General features: G+C 37.2%; 1 protein-coding gene across 11 annotated transcripts in view; it reads right to left on the reverse strand.

Annotated features, from left to right (window-relative positions):
- CNTN4 (contactin 4) overlaps window positions 1-21,619 on the reverse strand; it is a 971,999-nt gene that overhangs the window by 828,825 nt on the left and 121,555 nt on the right. For 8 of the 11 annotated variants that reach the window (XM_070455652.1, XM_070455651.1, XM_070455639.1 and 5 more), the window contains exon 2: window positions 4,597-4,637. The exons of the other annotated variants lie outside the window; for them this stretch is intronic. The gene's annotated coding sequence lies outside the window, so the exon portion shown is untranslated. The remainder of the gene's footprint in view (window positions 1-4,596; window positions 4,638-21,619) is intronic. 11 annotated transcript variants of the gene reach the window in all.

The raw sequence follows: 21,619 nt of genomic DNA on the forward strand, positions 1-21,619 counted from the left end.
TGTCCTCAGGAATTAGGGTAACACTTAATGCACGCTAAAGAGTTGAAAAGTATTAGATGGATACATAGATGGATGAATGAACAAGTGGATGGGAGGAAGAAAGTCAGGGAAATGGATAAAAGGACAAGTAGAAAGAAATGAAAGAAGAAAGAAAAGACACATGGAAAGAGGAGCAGAAAGAAGAGTTCATTTGTGTCAATAATTTCATCCATATTAGTTAGGATTCTAAATTGAGTAACAAAGACTCAGTGCAGACTAGCCTAAACAAAAGGGTCAATTACTGTAGCTCCCAAATACCCAAGGATACAGTGCAAGGAGCTAGACAAAGAGGAGCAGGACACAAGACCTTAGAAGACAGAACTTAGGGGCCTCCACTCTACAGATCTTTCCCAGTCTCCTGTTCAACCACTTGTCTGGGTACCTGAGGTTACTTTAACCTTATGGACATCAGTCACCTTCCTTGATAGAGAGCTCCTCATCCTCACATCCATACTTTGAGGGTCCTTTTTACAGTTTGGCCTGCGTCTTTTCTAATCCATTTGTCCAGAAGAGACAACTGTGAAAGAGTTAAACTTGGGACACTGGCCCATGAATTCTGATCAGAATTGCTACTATATATGTTATAAAAAATAGAGCTATAAGCATACAGCTATAAATTATGCCCTTGCATTTTGGACTACCAATGTTACCTTGTTTTTGAATTATGCAAAGATAGAACAGACATTAAATATCAGACTAATAGTTAATAAAAAATAATAAGATTTTAGAATCAGCTTTGAACAAATATTGAGGTTTAATAACAACCTTTGCTGTATCTGAATAATATACAATTTGTGCCCCACCCATGCCACGGTGTGACATGAGGATCCAATAAGATGAAGTACATAAATACATATAAAAAACCTATGAAATGCAGCAACCATTGTAGTTGACAATTCTCCTATTTTTAGTATTAATTATTAAGAAACAGAGCAAGAACATCAAAGAAACCATCTATAGCATTGTGATTTCTAATGAAGATTTCCCTCTGATCTTTGATAAAATAATTATTACTTATTTAATTTCTAAAATAACTTGTGTTCTTTCCAGAACCAATATACATTTTTTCACTGTCTCTTGCCTAATAACTAAGACCATGGATGCAGATGCATTCTTTTTTCTCTAGTATTTCTTACATAACTGTGTTTGCGTTAAAGAAACGATACGGTGAGGTGATTTATCCAATAAAGCAGAAAACAAGAGGATAAGTAAGATCACTTTAAAAGTAGGAAGCAAATATAATTGGCCCACCAACTCCAAACATAGAACATGGGAAAAAAATCAAGTCTGAACCTCTACTATCTTGTCGAGTAAACAATTTTAAATTTTACAAAACAATTCTATTAAACACAACTGAGATACATAGAAACACATGAATTATACCAAAGCAGGGAAAAAAGGGAAGAGAGGTACACGATCAAACTGGGGAACAGACAAACAGAATGTGTTGGTCAGAAGGCAGCGAGATTTAGATGAGCAACAGTGAAAGGACAAGTTGACGGCAATGACCTTGAGCAGCAAGTTCTGACTAGAGGGCATCTGGATGACTTCCTGGAAGAGGCAGAAGTTCAGTGAGACATAAAAAGACAAGTAGAACTTTGACAGGTAAGGAACTGGAAAAAAAGGGGCATCCTTGACAAAGGAAAGTGTATAAAAGGCAGAGAGCCAGGATCAAACACTGGGTAAAACAGCAAGTGACAAACAGCAAGAGCATCGAGAACATGAAATCATGGTTAGAAAAATTGAAAAGTTAACTATGCAAGATTCTCAATGTCAGCATTACAGCTATCTATCCAATAATACAGTTAGCAATAAAATGTAGATAATAAAACTGGAATTCACTAGAATACTTAGGATATTTACAACTTTGCTAATTAATTATTATTATGTTGGCCTCTGAAAATAAATATATCTAGCTACTCTATTCATATGTTCGTATAATTCTAATATGTAACACACAAAGAATATTCACTATTTTAATTGCTTATTTTTAAATATTTCCCTTATAATTTGCTTCTATGATTTGCATTCCTTTGAAGGGAAATAATGCATTTATATATTGCCTTTGTCAAGGCTATGCTGAAAACCACCCTTTGCCATAAAAAGATATCTTTACTAATGGCATATAATCAAGCAGGCACTTCATTCAGTCATTAAAACTTACTGCAAATATTCAACAGCTATGAAGCAATTGCAAACAAAACAAAGAAACTGATTCCAAACTGTAATGCCTGTGATTTGTCTCATAAAACACAGAAAAAATTTTTTCTGCAAGAAGAAAGACATGCAATGAAGGTTTTATTACCATTTGATTTACAAATGTTTAAAATACAGTTTTTAATATCTAGCACTCACGATACTAAGTTTTCCTAAATGAAGTCAATGTTTTAATAAGCTTTGTTGCTTGTTATTACCATATTCACAGATGAGTTCTTTTTTTTCCTCAACAATGAATAACTAATATGTAGACTGAATCCATATAAAATTGACATCATCTTACCATTTTCACCTACAAAATGTTAATTTTTTATATTTAACCTAAGAACATAGAATCACAGAATCTTAAAATTAGGAAAACAGTCTAAGAGATCTAGCATATTCTTTGGTTTGACTCATAAAAAAATCCCCTCTGGTATGAAACTGCAATCATTTGCTATCTGCTGTTGAAATGTTTGAAATAAACTTAAAATAATATATGAATGGGAGCAAAAGGAAGCAGTCAACACAGAATAAACCCAATACTCAAATGGATCTTTTTCCTTATTCATTCACCTTATAAATTAAAATAAAAGAAAAAAAAGAAATAAATGAAAGGAAAAAAGAAAAACAAATCTCAAGCAAATATCTTACCTCACAACAGTAAAGGTGCCTGAACATTATTTAGGATTGTTTTAAATGACCAGAGAAGGGTATGAGGGTTTACCATTTGGACTAAATATACAATGCATTTCTTTCTCTAATTCAAACAAAAGGAACTAAAATTAGCATCTCTAAATAACAGTTTTTCATCTAAATAGACTGAAAAAATCAAGTGAATTATTCAAATCTAGCAAAGGAAGCCACTAAGAAAACATATTTTAATGCTCTTCAGCCTGCAACCTATCCAGGAAGAGAGAAATCAGATAAAAGATAACCTTGAGCTAACAAGGTTATAAGGGATTCTTTCAAAATGAGAGATTTTTCAAAATGAGTCAGTCCTGTGTCTCCAAGTCGGGCAGAACAAAAAGGGCACAGAGGGAAGCCTGCCTTTCTAGATACACTCAAACTCCAGAATTCAGTAAATATACAAGAATATTGGTGACTCGACAATCAATTGAACCCTTCTGCACTCTTTTCCCAATAAATGAATTTACCTTACTCTGCCACCTCTTAATTCATAGCAGTTTTACCAACATGAAGATACTCACTTCTAAACTTTAACTTTTTGAAGTAAGAAATGAAGGTATTTCAGGAAAGAAAGAACCTAAGAAATCTTGTTTGACCCACTAACCACACAAATGAGGAAAGCAAACTTGAGGTAAAGTGAGATGCTCAAAATCCCACAACCTTTGAGAGTAAGAACAGTCTCCAAATGCTTGATTCAAGAACTCCTGGCTTTGTGATGACCTGACTAGTTAGGACACCATCCTCTTTGTTGTGCTTCAGTCGTTTTAGCTATAAAACTGGGTGGTACTGTGCCTGTGCATGTATCTGTGTGGAGCTTAGACAGGCATTAGTACAGTTAAGACTCAATTTTTCACTGATTAATTAATCACTCCTAAATGGTCAGTAATCCTTTTTAAGTCTAAGATCTTTCCCATAAATTAAACTTCCTAATGCCACAGGATTATCTGCAATTGGGTAACCAAATACAAATCACGTTATTATCATGGAACCACCAAAGTAAAACTGCTAAAATAAACAAACTGATAATTCTCTAGCATTTGATGTATGCACTAAATGAAAAGGGAAAAAAAAAAGAGAACTTTGTTCAAATTATAAACATGGTTAGGTTGAAAAAAAAGTCAAAAAGATGATTTGATATCTGCTATTAAGAACAGAGAGATCTGATTGCTAAGTAAAAAAAAAACATAAAATAATGCTTGGTGTGTTCCAAAATGCACATTTTGGTAACAGAATCTAACTTAGGAAATAAATAAATGTCATAAAAAGAAAGATTTACAGCTGAATAAATATGTGAAGGAAGACAAACAAATGCATTGTGTACTGTATTTAGCTATTCAGATAATGAATTTCAAGTAGTTAACTTTCCTACTTTAAAAAACTGTGCAGTTTTTAAATGCACTGATAAATAAGATTTAATAATAAATGCTATTTGCAAATTAATTTTGAGGACCAAATATTACATTGAAAATAACCATAATATCTTATGGTTCAATGTCAAATACATTGCTATTGCTTTCTGTATATTTTATTTACATAAATTATAAGTTAATTTCATAACTCATAAAGAAAAGGAGTCCTAGTTAGGATCAAAATCAAAAATATTATACAATTTCTCTACAGAAAAATACATGTGTATATTACAAACATATTTTTAAATAAAATGGTACATACCCCCAAATATGTTATTCATCTCAAGTTCAATTGCACATCACCTACAAATAAAGAAATGGGTTTTAGAATAAAGCATAAATCTAGACTTAAAAAAAAATAAATCATCAACTGCATTCCAGAGGTATCACTGGTGCTGGAAGAAAGTCTCAGTGGCACATTATGATAGAAAAATTTTCTCAGTCAATTACAGAGAAACTGATTTTACCAAGATACTCCTTAAACTGTACAGTAAGTTATCCTGATGAGCAAGGATACTGTCACAGTGAATCCATAAAAAAAGGCCGACAGGATGATCTATATCTAAACATCTGACAAAAACAAAGACACTGATACTGCAAAGACACTGGTACTGCAATATGTTTAAATAAGTAAAATTAAGCATCTGATTTTCATATTAAAATCAAAACTGTCCCATTTGAAACTAAAGAATAAACTATAAGATGGTTAAGAGCAACTATATTCATTTCTTATAATAACTACCATGAAAACAATCCCCTTATCCCTTTCTTTAAAAATCACTGCCAAATTTTTTGATCAGAATATACTGTACAAAAATTCAAACCTAACTTAAGTAGGACAATCTGTGCAACAATTATAACAATTTAAAATAGTATGAAGCCTGTCCAAGACTTACAAATCCACTTTTTTCATCCTCAAAAATCACCTACTACACCTTTCTAAACTTAAACTCCAGGTGGTTCTGATAATAATTTAGACTTGAAACAAACTTACATTTCTTTCAGTTCTAAATTGTATCTTCAGGCTTCCTTTTTCTGAGCTCTAGATCTACTTAGCCAACTAACTACGTGAAATCTCTATTTGGATACCCTAAAGGAATCTCAAACTCAACTTGCCTGAAAACAAGTACATGACTCTCTGTACCAACCTCTTTTCCCATGAAATGGCCTACTTTTACTGTTGATAGCAGGAATTTTTAGATTGGTTTCCTGACATATCTACTGGCACATCTACTTTAACTAAACTGTATACAGTTAACTGTATACAGTTTAGTTAAAGTAGATGAAATAGGAACAGCACTTAACGTTTATATTCCAGCACAGGCTGCAATGCCTCTTCCACAGCGGCCACTTAAAACCCAAGTTCTGAGTGGCTGTATGCAACAGTTAATGACTGAACTGTCCCAAGAACATGTACAATACTAGATGCTCCTGTTACTTCTCAATCATCACAATTTAAAATCACATGAGAACATTTTACTAAAAACTAGTTCTCCAGTCAGCATAGTCACCATTGATGCATCACATGCTTATCATAGAGAGACAGTAGAAAGGACTTTGCAATTTGCACTGGAAAGATTTATTATACAAAGATTCAAAATGTTAGGGGAAGCACACTGACTGTAACCACCCACCCTGGCCAGGCACCATAGTAACCATTTGCATGAGTTGTTTTACACAGGAGGTCCTGGTAAGGAACACAGAACTAATAAGCCACCACCAACCAGAAGAGTTCGGGAAAGGTCAAAAGGAGACACCACATGTCTGACCACCTCCCAGAATCCTTCTTTCTGGCATCCATCTGGGCTGAACAAGGCGTGCACCATCAGGAAGTCAGAATGACTGGCTAAAGACAACCCGGAAACTAATTCCATCACCATAAAACCTGAGATTGCCAGCCACATGGCAGAGCAGTTCTCCCGGGTTCCCTTACCCTCCTACTCTCTGCCCAGGCACCCTTTCCCCAAAAAAACTCTTGCTTTGTCAGCACATGCGTCTCCTCAGACAATTCATTTCCGAGTGTTAGACAAGAGCCCGGTTTCGGGCCCTGGAAGGGGTCCCCCTTCCTGCAACAAAAATACAGATAAACAACGCTATGACTTTTTTAAGTTAGAAAAATAAAACAATATGGGAGAGTTTAATTTCTTCAAATTTTTGACAAATTTTGGATTTCCCTGGTGACGCAGTGGATAAGAACACGAGTTCAACCCATGGTCCGAGAAGATTCCACACGCCACAGGGCAATTCAGCCCATGCCCCACAACTACTGGGTCTGCACACTCCAGAGCCTGTTCTCTGCAATGAGAGAAGCCACTGCAACGACAATCCCCACACGCCAGAATGAAGGGTAGCCTCAACTTGCTGCAATGAGAGACAGTCCATGCAAAGCAATGAAGACCCAGTGCAGTCAGAAATAAATAAATACAAATTTTGACAAACTTTAAAAAAATGTTTACTATAGCATTTTGAAACACAGCCTAAGATATTCCCTTCCTAAATAGGTATCTGGGATTCTCTAGGACCGCATCAAAGTTAGCTTTCATATTAATAGACTGCTTAATTGAAATAGCTTTCATATTATCCTGCTATATCCATCTCTTCACACCTGGATAAACGTATAAATGGATAATGTTAGCACATCATTAAATCACATGCAATTCAAAATAATCATTCGATTCAAGCTCTATCCAAAAGAGAAATAGGACAGGGGAAAAGAAATCATTTTGTTTCTGAAATATACAGACTTTTGGGTATTCTTTGCCACTCTGTTCCTTTGTTAGTTCTGAGTGAGCGCTAAGACAAGAGATCATATCAAGGCCACAGATTAGCCAAAAAAAATGAAAACTCAATTTCCCCAAATACCTATGGCCTTTTCCCATTGAAAAATAAATTCAGAGCAATACTACTCAAAGCAAGTGAACAAGCTTTATCAAAGTTTCAAGCAACAAGAAAGACAAGTATCTGGTTTCCACTTAGCATAAACTTGGATCTTGTAATGAAGGTAATAATGAAATGCAATGGAATGCTTCTTTGGTGGAGAGAGGGATGCTAAGTAAGCAAGAGAATAGAAGAGAAAAAAAAAGACAAAAGCAGTATGGTCTTTGTGAAGATCACACTGATAAAATGATCAAACTTCACTTAGAGTAACTGATGAAGATTAAAATATAATTCCTTTATGGCAAAGGCAATCAACAATGCATTTACCTCAAGCTAAAGAAAACTGTATGTCTTCCTTACTCTAGGAGCTTTACCCAGTATTGTTAGCTCTGTAAAAGGACGTTTAATGAATATTCCTATCAGATATTATCAGCAGAATTTCCGGCCAAAGATTTCTTGGTCCAGCATCTGGAAAAAAGTCACTGCTATAACTAGTTCTGTATATAAACAAGGTAAGCAGAGAAACTCCACAAGCTGATGAAGTTTGTTAGTCTCAGCTAGATGCAATAAAGACCTCTTAATAAATATTATCGATTCTGTTGCCAAAAGTAGGTTGTCATTTCAGAATCTAAAGCTACCTGGCAAATTTTCATCTGAAAATAAGGAAAACCTACTAGATGCCTAAATGAGGAAGAAGTCATACGGAATTACAGGCATGGGTGGAAATACTGCCAATGCTAATTATATCAGGTCAATTTTCCAGGAACTGCTCTTGTTTGCTTTTCTTCCACCTTTTGCTGTGTTTTCACTTCTTATAAAAAAAGACCATGAATACTTTTGAGAAACAAGAACTCACTGGCCTCAAACCAAGGAGTTTGGATGGACTTTTCCATTAAATATCTTGAAAGTCATTTCTCTAACGAGCTTTTTCATATGCAAAATTATAAGGGTCAGCTAGATGAGCTTCACCTCTCTGCAAGAGAAAATAACTATCATATCCAGGATGATTCTATCATACTGCTGCTTTGTCAGAAGGTTTATTAGAGAGAACACTCAAACACCCAGAAAATAGTCTGAAGATTCTCAACATATTTCATTTCCCACACCATCCACACCTGTCCTCAATCGGCGCAGATAATGCTAAAGAGGAATTATTCAAAGTGAAGTACTACATACTGAATTGTACCTGCTTCGTTCAGAAAGGCTGTCTATATGGTAGTACATATAGTCATGGGGGAGAATGCAGAATATATCACAAGACTGAAAGGGAAGAGAAAAAGGAGGCAAAAGCTTTTTAATCGACCACTTAAAAGGTTATATAGAGGCCACAAGGTGAAGGTATGAAGTATGTTTCTAGTGGAGAATGCTGTCTACTGACAAGGAAACACTCGATATTCTTATGATTTTATTGAGTGAGGAGTCTATAGAGCATTTCAGTCCTGGATCAGTTAAGAATCTGGTATGTAAAAATAAAAGCCCATCAATTCTTAGCATTCCTTTGGGGTTTCTGTGGGTATATGTTTAATAACTGTCATATCTCCAAACAGTTCAGTCTGACCCCCATTTAGTTTAAAAATATAATGATAGTAGCCAGAGTTACCAGCCATGCTTCGATGGTTTAAATGTTCCTAACTGGTAACCCATTAACCAATTTTTTAGTATGAAAACAGATTTATATTTGAAAGGCTCAAACATCCTCAGGAAACTGATTAGGGCACTTCATAAAAGCAGAATCTATTTGCCAAGGTCAAAAAGCTCCTGAATCTCTTCCTCAATTTGATTTTTTTTTATGACTTTCTACACCCAAAGTTGTCTCATTTAAGTCCTGTTAATCCCTTGGCAGGGCTGTTTTGAGATACGGATGGGAGGATGATTGGAGAAGGAAATAGCAACCCTCTCACTTTCACTTTCACTTTTCAATACCTTGGCAGAGCTGTTTTGAAATATGGATGGGAGGATGATATGCAAAGGGTGTCAAGGGTGTGGCCTCAACTATAACAGACCACACAAATGAAAACAAATACTTTCACACTTCATGTTTTACATCTATTGAATTAGCAAAGATCAAAAGATTTACACTATGTTGATAAATGTGCTGTAACAGTTATTCACAACATTTTCAGTGGGTGTATTCATTGATACAAATTCTCTGGAGGATTATTTACCAGTATCTATTAAAAGCAAAAAGACTTTTTCAGGGGGACTCGGGAATGCCTCCTCTAGAAATACAAAAGTCTAGAAAAACACAGTCATTGAAGCACTTCTTTACTGGTTGCAATAGCTACCTAATAGGGTTGCTGTAAAGAACAAAATTGGCCTTTTACTGGTGTTAGTAGTTTGCAGATGCGTGTGGTCACTCAGTCGTGTCTGAGACCTCATGAATTGCAGCCTGCCAGGCTCCTCTGTCCATGGGATTTCCCAGACAAGAACCCTGGAGTGGGCTGCCATTTCCTCCTCCAGGGCATCTCTCCACCCAGGGATAAAACCCATGTCTCCTGTGGTTCCTGCATTGGCAAGCAAATTCTTTACAATGAGCCACCTGGAAAGCCCTGGTATTGGTGGTAAGCACTGATAAAATTTAGCATGTAATTATTATTAGATGATGGTACAAGTATTTTTTTTTAATACTACAGAATTTCAGAGAAGTAGAACATAGCCTCTTATTCATTATGGTAAAAATAAGCATATGTGTGTACTACACATACCTGTACCTAGAACATGGAATTTACATTCTTTCTGGTAAAACATCTACTTTTGCTTCATTGACTACACTATAGCCTTTGTGTAGATCACAACAAACTGGAAAATTCTTAAAGAGATGGCAATACCAGACTACCTTACCTGTCTCCTGAGAAATCTGTATGCAGGTCAAGAAGCAACAGTTAGAACTGGACATGGAACAACAAACTGGTTCAAAATTGGAAAGGAGTACATCAAGGCTGTATATTGTCACCTGGCTTATTTAACTTCTATGAAGAGTATATCATGTGAAATGCCAGACTGAATAAAGCTCAAGCTGGAATCAAGATTGCAGGGAGAAATAGCAATAACCTCAGATATGCAGATGGCACCACCCTAATGGCAGAAAGCGAAGAGGAACTAAAGAACCTCTTGATGGAGGTGAAAGAGGAGAGTGGAAAAGCTGGCTTAAAACTCACCTTTCAAAAAATGAAGATTATGGCATCCAATCCCATCCCATCACTCCATGGAAAACAGATGGGGGAGAATGGAAACTGAGAGACTTTATTTTCTTGGGCTCCAAAATCACTGCAGATGACCACTGCAGCCATGAAATTAAAAGATGCTTGTTCCTTGGAAGAAAAGCTATGACAAACCTAGACAGCATATTAAAAAGCAGATACATCACCTTGCTGACAAAGGTCCATCTAGTCAAAGCTATGATTTTTCCAGTAGTCATGTACGGATGTGTGAGTTGGACCATAAAGAAGCCTGAGTCCCTTTGATGCAAGAATTGATGCTTTTGAATTGAGGTGCTGGAGAAGACTCTTGAGAGTCCCTTGGACAGCAAGGAGATCAAATCAGTCAATCCTAAAGGAAATCAATTCTGAATATTAATTTGGAAGGACTGATGTTGAAGCTGAAGCTCCAATACTTTGGCCACCTGATGGGAAGAGCTAATTCACTGGAAAAAACCCTGATGCTAGGAAAGATTGAGGGAAAGAGGAGAAGGGGGTGACACAGGATGAGATGGTTGGATGGCATCATTGACTCAATGGACATGAGTTTGAGCAAGCCCTGGGAAATAGTGAAGGACAGGGAAGCCTGGCATGCTGCAGTCCATGGGGTTGCAGAGAGTCAGACACAACTGAGCAACTGAACAACAAAATCCTGCCAATTGGCCAAATTTCTTTACAAAGAAGTATAGTTTATGTATAATAATATGTGTTAATTTCACAGGAGTGTTTCACACTGAAATAATAAATGTCTAAAAGATCAGAGAAAAACACAAAAACCTTGTAATCTGGATCAAAATTATCATTATCTTATTAGAACGTAATTGAGTTGAAGAGTAGTTTAAACATTTTCTGGGTTTTTCTTTTCTGTAGCTAAATGACATTCTAACCAGTATCAACCATTCATTTTAGCTAAATGACAAAGAGAAAATATGTGAAGTAAAAGTATATTCATTTGACATTAATCCAAAATAACCAATTTGTTTCTTATGAGCCTGAGCTGTTGCTGAGGTGGATTTGTTGAATTAGAGCAGCAACTTTTCCTCAGGAATCTTCTAATTTTGTTCCAATCACTGGAGTCATGTTTATGTATTTCCTTAAACAGATATACTGCTTCCTCAGACAACTCTTGAGAATAGAACTCTTTATCAGATGATTGAATATCAAACAGTGAGATGACAAGCCAGCTATGTTAAAAATATGAAAAGGCATTTAAATTTAAACATAAAGGAGATCATATGAATGAAAAAATAGAGGGGATGCAGAAGAGTGAATTAGGAAAACTCCTTCCCTTCCTTTTCTCTCAAGAGCTTTTCCATACCTAAGCAGGGAAGTTGGGTTGTGCTATCCAGGATGGTACCAATATTTAGAGCTGTGCTATCCAGTATGGTACCACTAGCCATGTATGACTACTGAGGGCTTGTAAGGTAGCTAGTAAGAAATGAAGAGATGGTGCAAAAAAATGAGTGTAATGTATCTTACTCAAAGTTGTTTTAATACTGGTAAATGTGGATATATTTTGAGAACAATATATATATATATAATTTCACCTGTTTCATTGTACTTTTTATTGTGACATTCTAGAAAAATCGAAATTATATTTTTGGCTCATTGTGTATGTCCATTGGACGGGACAGAACTGAAACATCATTATCTATGACATATGTATGTGCCAGGGTTCCGTTTTGTGTACTTAGCTTCGATGTTCCCAGTAGCTAAGTCTGTCTCTAAAAGGGAAGAACCCATATATCTGTACAACTGCATCTTCACTGGGCTTGGGAAAACTGGTTACTTCCATTATATGGGTCCAGCTTTTCCTCCTCAAAACAAGGTTCCACCCAACACAGTGCTGCAGTCAAAAAGTTTGAGTTTCCAGCTAGGTTACCTGGGTAAATCACTGAAATGCTCTTGAGTTCCTGTCTCAGGTACAAAATGTCTGCCTCTCTAGCTATTAGCTAGACTGCTGTGAAAGTCACTTAAGCCATTTAGTTTTATCTCAATAAATGGCATACTGAACAACGAACCCTTTGCAATCCACCTAAATTGCAGCAGAAATACTGCATCTCTGCTGCCAGTCACACTGCTGTTTACAGCAGGTGGCAACTGATTTGTTCATTCCTAAGTCATAACTTGGACTTTTCCATAATGTTTCTTTTTCAAAGCAAGTGAATGGGGCATAGATCTCTGATAAAGCGTATAATGATGATCACAATATTAGAACTATGAGTAAAGAAACTGTAGATTAAAAACAGATTCAAATTCCATGATTACGTATTCCTGTTAACAAATGACTCTTTCATACATCCATGCATTCACGCAAACATCTAGAGCACGCCCTACTACCACAGCATGAAAACAATCAGGCTTTGGAGTCAGAGATACCTGAATGTTAATTTTAGCCACCTCAAGTGTTCTAGGTCTGTGAGTGTGGGGTGTTAGTCACTCAGTCGTGTCCGACTCTGCAACCCCATGGACTGTAGTCCCCCGGGCTCCTCTGTCCATGAAATTCTCCAGGCAAGAATACTGGAGTGGGTTGCCACTTCCTGCTCCTCAAGTGTTCTGTACAGCCCTGTAAACCCTGTAATGTTGGAATAAACTATTAAGACCAGAAGATTTTTAGGCAATTAAATGAGATATTAGTTGTAAAAAAAAATTAGCATATTTTCTGGCAGAACATTAGCTAAAATAATATTTACTATTATGTACTTACTGTTCTCAATACTGAAGGTACTATAAGACACAGGCTCTGCCTTCAAGGCATTATTTAGATTATCATCCATCAGCTATATTTAAGAAAGTCTATAAGAATGGCTTTTTAAAGAATCCTGGTAACTAAATAGTATGAAATAGTAAATCTCAGGCTATTATCCTGATTTAGCACCGTGTGGACAACCTTAACCCTCAGAAGGTCCTTTCAATAAGCCTAAGGAATTTTGCACATTAAAATACAGTTCACCGTGTTTCACTTGTTCTTTCAAAACTATAATTCAGCAAACTCTTGAGGAAACAATGATTCCCTCTTCTACCATGCTTAAAGTTACCCTAAATACTTTGTTAAATAGATTTCCTCTTAAGACATTTTTTAATAACACACAAAAATGATCATCATCACATCCTAATGCAATAATCACTTATCAAGATCCTCTAGTTCAGGGAGGTAAGATACCAATGATGGAAAACAAGTAACTTCTTGTCTCCCTCCATAAACTTAGCTATGTAAACTCTTGCCATGAACAGCCATCATCTTTCCCATTTTTCTGTACCAAACGAGAGAGCAATAAGATCTCCACAGAAAGGCCCTATGGGCAATTCCCCAGACTACTGTATTAGAGCTCTCCAAATAAAAGCTGTACCAACTTGTAATCATTTTTATACAGAGTAGGAGCCACACGGACACAGAAAAGTGATTCTGCCATCTACTATGGAAACAGATTATGAGCCTCCCTTTCGTAGATAGCTACAATATCACATCTCAGACGTTCCACACATTGGAATGACTACTGTTTTTTTAACGTGTCTTTCTTTCATTTTGGCTGTGCCGGGTCTGTGTTTCTGTGTGTGGGCTTTCTCTAGTTGCAGCAAGTGACAGCTACTCTCCAGTTCCAGACGCTTCTCTCGTTGTGGAGCACATGCTCGAGGGCATCTGGGCTTCAGGAATTGTGGCTTCTGGGCTTCAGGAATTGTGGCTTCTGGGCTCCAGAGCACAGGCTCAGGAGTTGCGGCACACGGGGTTAGCTGTCCCACACCATGTGGGACCTTCCTGGATCAGCGATGGAACCCATGTCTTCTGCCATTGGCAGGCTGATTCTTTACCACTGAGCCACCAGGGAAGCCCCTGGAATGACTGCTTTTAAATCAACCAAATACGGTCCAATAACTATTAACTGATAACAGAAGACATAACCCCATTTTCAAAAGACTTAACATGTTGTTTTTAAATAGGTCTAAATTCTAAGCATTCATATATGTTTTCATATATACTTCAAGTTGTTAGAGTTCAAGATTACCCTCAAAACCCAAGTAAAATGACTTAACAATCAGAGGCTCAGTATCTTGAGCTGTAAAATGGAGACATTTGTATCTAAACTGCAGTCCTATTAGAAATCACAGTATTATTACTACTATTGGCTTGGGCAGGGGTCTGCTAACTTTTTCGTAAAGATCTAGAGGATAAATATTTTCAGTTTTGCAGACCATAAAATCTGTATCAGAACTACTCAATTCTGTTGATGTAACATGAAATCAGTATAAACAATACAAACACAGATGAGTGGGGTTGTGTGCCATTAAACCTTATTTATGGACACTGACATTTGAATGTCATGATTTTCATATCATAAATTACTATTCTTTTGTATTTTTCCAACCATCTGCAACTTAAAACAACAACAAAAAACTTGCTTAGTAAGTAGAAGACATATAAAGAAGCAGATAACCGAATTTGACCACCTGGCCATAGATTGCCAACCCCTTGGCCAGAAGACTCAGATCCAAACTTAGGTAAATTGATTATGTATTTAACTGGCCAAAATGTTTTTGTAAAAAAATCACTTGTAACAAATTGAAAACACTTTTCTCTATATACAAAACCATGGTATTTTAATTTGCTTAACTTTAAATTCTATTTAACACTTTTCTTCAGGGGAAAAAAGAAACTTCTCACTATTTAATCACCTCCCACTTTATAGGTCTTTTAGTAGTATTTTCTAACATAGAAAGTTCAACTATGGTACTTCAAAAGATTGCAAACAAATTTATTTACAGTACTTGTTAAACATACTGCTTATTTTCCTTACTAAATTAACTGTGGTTTGTGAAACAAACAAATGAATCCAACAACACAAGATGCAAAAACAATTTCAATAAGTAGGTCTTCATTTACTATTTAATCTCCTTTCTGCCACTGACTTAAAAACATCTGCCAGGAAGAGGTGCAAACACCATATTTCTCCAGTTACATAATGTTAATTATAATGGAATTACACCACAAATAAAATCTTAATCATGTTGGCCACTCTTCTCTGTGTTCTTATTACTTACTCAGATTCCCAATCCATTAAATCTGTGCTGCCTTATTAAAAAGGGCAGAATTGCAGGGAGAGAGAAGATGAATTTGATTTGGTCAAAAGGTCAAGACATAATAATTTACTTGAATAAGTACAGTGGGGCATCATCTTTTCATCCCTTTATATCTTGTGCTTTCAATGCTGAATTATATTAAAAATGAACAAAAGATGGTGAATATCAGGGCAGTTATCCTTAGATGATCAAGCAAACAGACAATACCACTTTATTATTAGTTGACTTTAGTGTTAGCTGTTCTCCTGACATTAAGTTACAGTTTACAGAGATTTAACAATCATTCCTAATCCATCATTATCTTGTAATCCAATTTATTTACCTTACTGAACCTAATTACAATGACAAGTAAAATTTTTCGAGATACAAAGATTAGTATTGTAAGTGAGAAAAGTTCACAAGTGGTCAGAATAGGTTTCTGTTTTGTTTTCTGAGTCATGGCATCACAGGAGCCCCCAAACAATGAATACATTATCCACATTACATGGATGCACATGCCGGCACATAGTTAAATACAAAGGTAGTGACAGAAGGCAGGATAAAGCAGGGATTAGGAGCGCATGCTTATAGAACCGGACTGACCAGTTTTGTAAACTCAGCCATTTATATATGTGTGTGATCTTAAATAATTCACTTATTGTATGCCTGAGTTTCTTTGCATGCAAAATGGAAAAAAAAAGAACAGTCTTTGGGTTTCCCTGATGGCTCAGTTGGTAAAGAATCTGCCTGCAACGCAGGAGACCCCAGTTCAATTCCTGGGTCAGGAAGATCCTCTGGAGAAGGGATGGGCTACCCACACCAGTATTCTTGGGCTTCCCATGTGGTTTAGCTGGTAAAGAATCCACCTGCAATGTGGGTGACCTGGGTTTGATCCCTGGGTTGGGAAGATTCTCTGGAGAAGGGAAAGACTACCCACTCCAGTATTCTGGCCTGGAGAATTCCATGGACTGTATAGTCCATGAGGTTGCAAACAGCTGGACATAACTGAACAACTTTCACTTCACTTTCCACAGAATGTTAGAATGATTAGAAAAATATGCATAAAGTTTTTATTACATTATCTGACATAAAGTAAGAACATGTAAATGTTTGCCAAATAAAGCAATGGCTAAAAATGTATTTTCCATTGAATAATATTCTATATTACTCCTTCTTTATAATACTTGAATTTTAATAGGTCACTACTATAAAGCTTTTCTTAGACCTCTATAAGAAAAACAAGACACAAGAACAGACCCTCCGTAATAAACATTTGCCAATGATACATTTGAAACAGGAATCTAAGTGTTGTTTGGCTCAAATATCACCAATGTCTGACACAATTGATGAAACAAAATTACAGGGAACAGGGCACTTACTTCAAAAGCACCTACGAATGAAGAAGCCTTTAACCAGCTGTACAGACTGGAGTCCCCTACACTAATCCTAAAAATCAGCCACTTCACTGTCTCCTGCTCTGTACATAAAGTGTTTGCTCTCAATCCCGTGCGTTCTTTTTATTCTAGACATCCCTATGACCTGTCTCCAAAATTCCAGGTCCTCATCAATAAACTTGACAAGATTCTTAACTGAGCCCCATTTAGCAGCACATCACTTTGCTAACTACCATAGGGAATGTCAAGACACAAAGGAGGCAGGCACAAACAATCAAGGAGATTAAAATCTATTTAGACAAACAAAACGTTACAAAGGTGGACAATAATGGCAACATGAAACCATACAGAGAAGAAGTAAGAACTCAGAAGGCAAGCATAGGTGCACTGCTTTAGTGTCCACACAGCATTCTCACCAGTATAGTAATTCGTTTTCTGTCCTCAATCCACCGTTGATCAGCAAGTTAAAAACAAAACAAAAAAAAACTACCATCTTGATATTACAGACTACTAAACAGAGTCTCAGGAAATCTAAGTAACTTGCTCAAGGTCTTAAAATTAGACATAAACCCATAGTGCAGAACCTTGATCTTCATGCGCACATTCATGATTTTAAACTACAGCACTCCGTTTCCTTAAAGGAGAGACCCACAGGATTTGAGCGCTCTGTGATCACTTGCCAGAGAGAGGGGATGAGCCAGTTCACGATGAGTGGTCAGAAGAGGGCATCTGACAGAAGAGGGGAAGGTCACCGCAAATGGAAAATAGCATCAGTTCAACAAGGTATAGGAAAAGTTCAGGTCAATGGCTTTAAAGAGAGTGTTTGGAAAGGAAATCTGTGTTGACAAGAACAGGAAAGTCATCAGCTACTATTCTGCACTTCCTATTGGCTATGCAAAAGACGGTGGAAAAGGACCGGAATTTTAAAGCAACCGTGTTGAGCTTTATCAAGTTAAATTCCAACTCCAGCAGTACTAATACCCTTCTATCTCTTTATCTCAAGACTAATATGACCTACACACTACACACTCAGTTAATCTGATTAACTTGGGATCCCCAAACCAATTGCTACCCCATATTGAGTGATGGGGGACAACTGGGCAAACCTTAAGATACATGGTACACTTAGGATGTTAGAAGCAGTGCACTAAAATCTTTCAGATTATTTCATTTATTCTTCAAAATAACCACAGCAGCTGTGTCAGGGTCCTCAAGACTCCCCCTAAAATTAAAGGCTTGCTAGTTTCAGCATGTAAGCTTCACTTGTGTGTAAGATTTATGACAATGGTGTAGTAGAAAACAAAGATAGGTAATCAAGAAAAAAACCACAGGCAGAGTCTGGAGTAATCCAAATCCCAAGCTTCCTTATGCTCTCTCCCAATGAAGTGGTCACAGAGAGTGTACATTTTCCCAGCAATGAAAATGCATCAACATGTCTGCAATCTTTCTATCCAGAGAAGTGGATTAGAGACTCAGTGTGGGCCCTGAGAATTAGTTTTGTTTGTAGGAGGGCTGGCCACATAGGTACTCTCTGCTAGAATTACCTAAATTCCATACAACTGAAAGAAAGCAGGTATTCAACATACACCAAATTATTTGTATAGGCAGCTTATATATACTGAGCTACTCTTATCAATTACAAAAATTTGTATTATTATTGGGCAAAGGTCAATCTCATATGCATGCCTCTTAGGATAGTAGTCTTAGGTCTAACATATCAACTGTTTCCTACACAGAGGAAATTATTATTATTTCACGCAGATGAAGTAACTAAATTACAGATAGCATCACTGTCAAGCAGAAGTCAGTCTCAGTGTCGTACACTGTGAAAATAACTTGAGTTTTCCACTCAAAATACCAACTGGAGGAGTATCTATTTACTGGTTGTTCATCCCCTATTGGTTAAGGTTCTCAGGAGGTATTAACCCTTCATTATTACACCTCTGTAGTAGGAAATGACAACCCACTCCAGTATCCTTGCCTGGAAAACGTCACGAACCGAGGAGCCTGGCAGACCCCAGTCCGTGGGGTTGTAAAGAGTTGGACATGACTGAGCACTACACTGCACTGCATATTAGAGAAATCTTAGGGCACAAAGCAAGAATCCCTGAAGCAGCACACAACCTGGTTTTGCAACAAGAATGGGAGCCAAAATTTGCATCCAGAGAATCAAAGATGGGGCATAGAAAGTCTCAATAGCCTGTATTAGACCCCAGGCTAATATCTACCATACCTGAGTCCTAATCCTTATGCCATACCTGAGTCATCATGGTGGATTCTATCAAATTCCCTCATAATGGATTAGAAGTCCCTAAGAAGCTTTCTTTTCTCTTTTTTTTCTTTTTGGGCTCCACAATCACTGCAGATGCTGACTGCAGCCATGAAACTAAAAGACGCTTGCTCCTTGGAAGAAAAGTCATGACCAACCTAGACAGCATATTAAAAAGCAGAGACATTACTCTGCCAACAAAGTTTCATCAAGTCAAAGCTATGGTTTTTCCAGTAGTCATGATGTAAGAGTTGGACTATAAAGAAAGCTGAGGGCCAAAGAATTGATGCTTTTGAACTGTGGTGCTGGAGAAGACTCTTGAGAGTCCCTTGAACTGCAAGGAGATCCAACCAGTCCATTCTAAGGGAGACTAACCCTGAGTGTTCATTGGAAGGACTAATGCTGAAGCTGAACTCCAACACTTAGGCCACCTGATGTGAAGAACTGACTTCTTGGAAAAGACCCTGATGCTGGGAAAGACTGAGGGCGGGAGAAGAAGGGGACAACAGAGGATGAGATGGTTAGATGGCATCACCAACTTGATGGACATGAGTCTGAGTAAGCTCCAGGAGCTGGTGATGGACAGGGAAACCTGCTGTGCTGCAGTCCATGGGGTTGCAAAGAGTTGGACACAACTGAGCAACTGAACTGAACTGAAGTAGCTTTCTTTACTGTCTGAGACACAAGGGAAGAGGAATAAAGAGTACAGACCAACGTGACAGTGCTGACTTCAGTTTGTTTGGAAAGGAGGATGATAAGAGTAAAAATCCGTCTTAAAAATTCCATGCACCTCAGCTCAGCTTTCTTTCAGAAAGCCTATATGAGGTCAGCAATTGTTGATATAAATACAAAGCTCATATAAATAAATAAACAAAATTTTAAGTTTTGCAGAAAGCCTGACTCTGACTCAGTTTGGTTTCTGCTCAACACTCTAGGAGACATGAAGGTTTTATTTACATATTTGAAGAACTACTGATTAATAACAGTAATATTTTTCAAGGGTTAGAAAATTACTACCACTGAGTTTTAGAATATTCATCCCCCCACCAAAGAAACTATGTAAGTTCTCTCCTGCATTGCTGTTCAAAATCATTCCCAATCCCCCTCCTTCTAGCCCCTGGCAATCACCAACATATTTTTTGTCATTATGAACTTGCCTATTCAGAAACTTCATATAAGAGGAACCATACAGTATATGGCCCTTTGTGACTGGTTTCTTTTATGTAGCATAATGTTTACAAGGTTAATCCATGTTATAGCATGTATCAGTAATTCATTGATTTTTATTTCCAAATAATATTCTATCACATGAATATTACATACTTGTTTATCTGCATATCAGTTGACGAACATTTAGGATGAGTCCACATTTTAATGACTAATGCCCCTTTGAACAGTGTGGCTTTGTGTTCTCATTTCTCTTGGGTAAATTCTTAGGGGTTAAATTTCTGGGTCAAATGATAACCTTTATGTTTAATAGTGAGGTATAGCCAAACAGTTTTCCAAAAAGCTATGTTATTTTACAATCCTATCAGTAGTGTATGAGAGTTCGGATTTTTCCACTTTTTCATCAACACTTGTTACTGGCAAATACAAATATTTGAAGGCCAATTACTTTCAGGACATCAATGGTTTGACTAAGAAACTTCCTCATTATTTGCATTCAATATTCATAAATACATATTTAGGAGAATACCTTCTCCTGGAGTTTACAGTTACAAATGCCTGCAGTTTACAAAAATGACATGCCCTCTAATAGTTGTTATCACAATGGGAAAACAAAAACAGCCTCACCTACACATAACAGGTGGCAGCAGACAGTGGTAAGTTTTCACAGTAATTCCAAATGGAAAGATCAAACCCAAGAAGATATGATTTGAGGATTACTGGGGCCTCCCTGGTAGCTCAGAGGTTAAAGCATCTGCCTGCAATACAGGAGACCTGGGTTCGATCCCTGGGTCGGGAAGGTCCCCTGGAGAAGGAAATGGCAACCCACTCTAGTATTCTTGCCTGGAGAATCCCATGGAGCCTGGTAGGCTACAGTCCACGGGGTCGCAAAGAGTCAGACATGCCTGAGCAACTTCACTTCACTTAATCAGAGTAGTATTTGAGTGGGAGTAGAAGAACTTAACAAAAGAGAAAGATAGATGTCATGAACTGAACGTTTGCATCCCCCCAAGTTCATGTGGTGAAGCCCTAACCCCCAATGTCATGGCATTTGGAGGCGGAGCCTTTGGAAGGTAATTAAGTTTAGATGAAGTCATGTGGGTAGGGCTTCCACAATGGGATCTGTGTCCTCATAACAACAGACAGAAACCAAAGCTGGCCTTCAACATGTAAAGAACACAGGAAGAAGGTGACAATCTGCAAGCAAAAGGGTTCTCACCTGAAACCCCATCTCTTGACATTCTAGTCTTTGACTTCTCAGCCTCTGTAATTCTGACAAATAAATACCTGCTCAAGCAACTCAGTATATGGTATTTTGTATGGCAG

The sequence above is a fragment of the Odocoileus virginianus genome, chromosome 26 (genome assembly GCF_023699985.2).
Source record: "Odocoileus virginianus isolate 20LAN1187 ecotype Illinois chromosome 26, Ovbor_1.2, whole genome shotgun sequence".
NCBI lineage: Eukaryota > Metazoa > Chordata > Mammalia > Artiodactyla > Cervidae > Odocoileus > Odocoileus virginianus.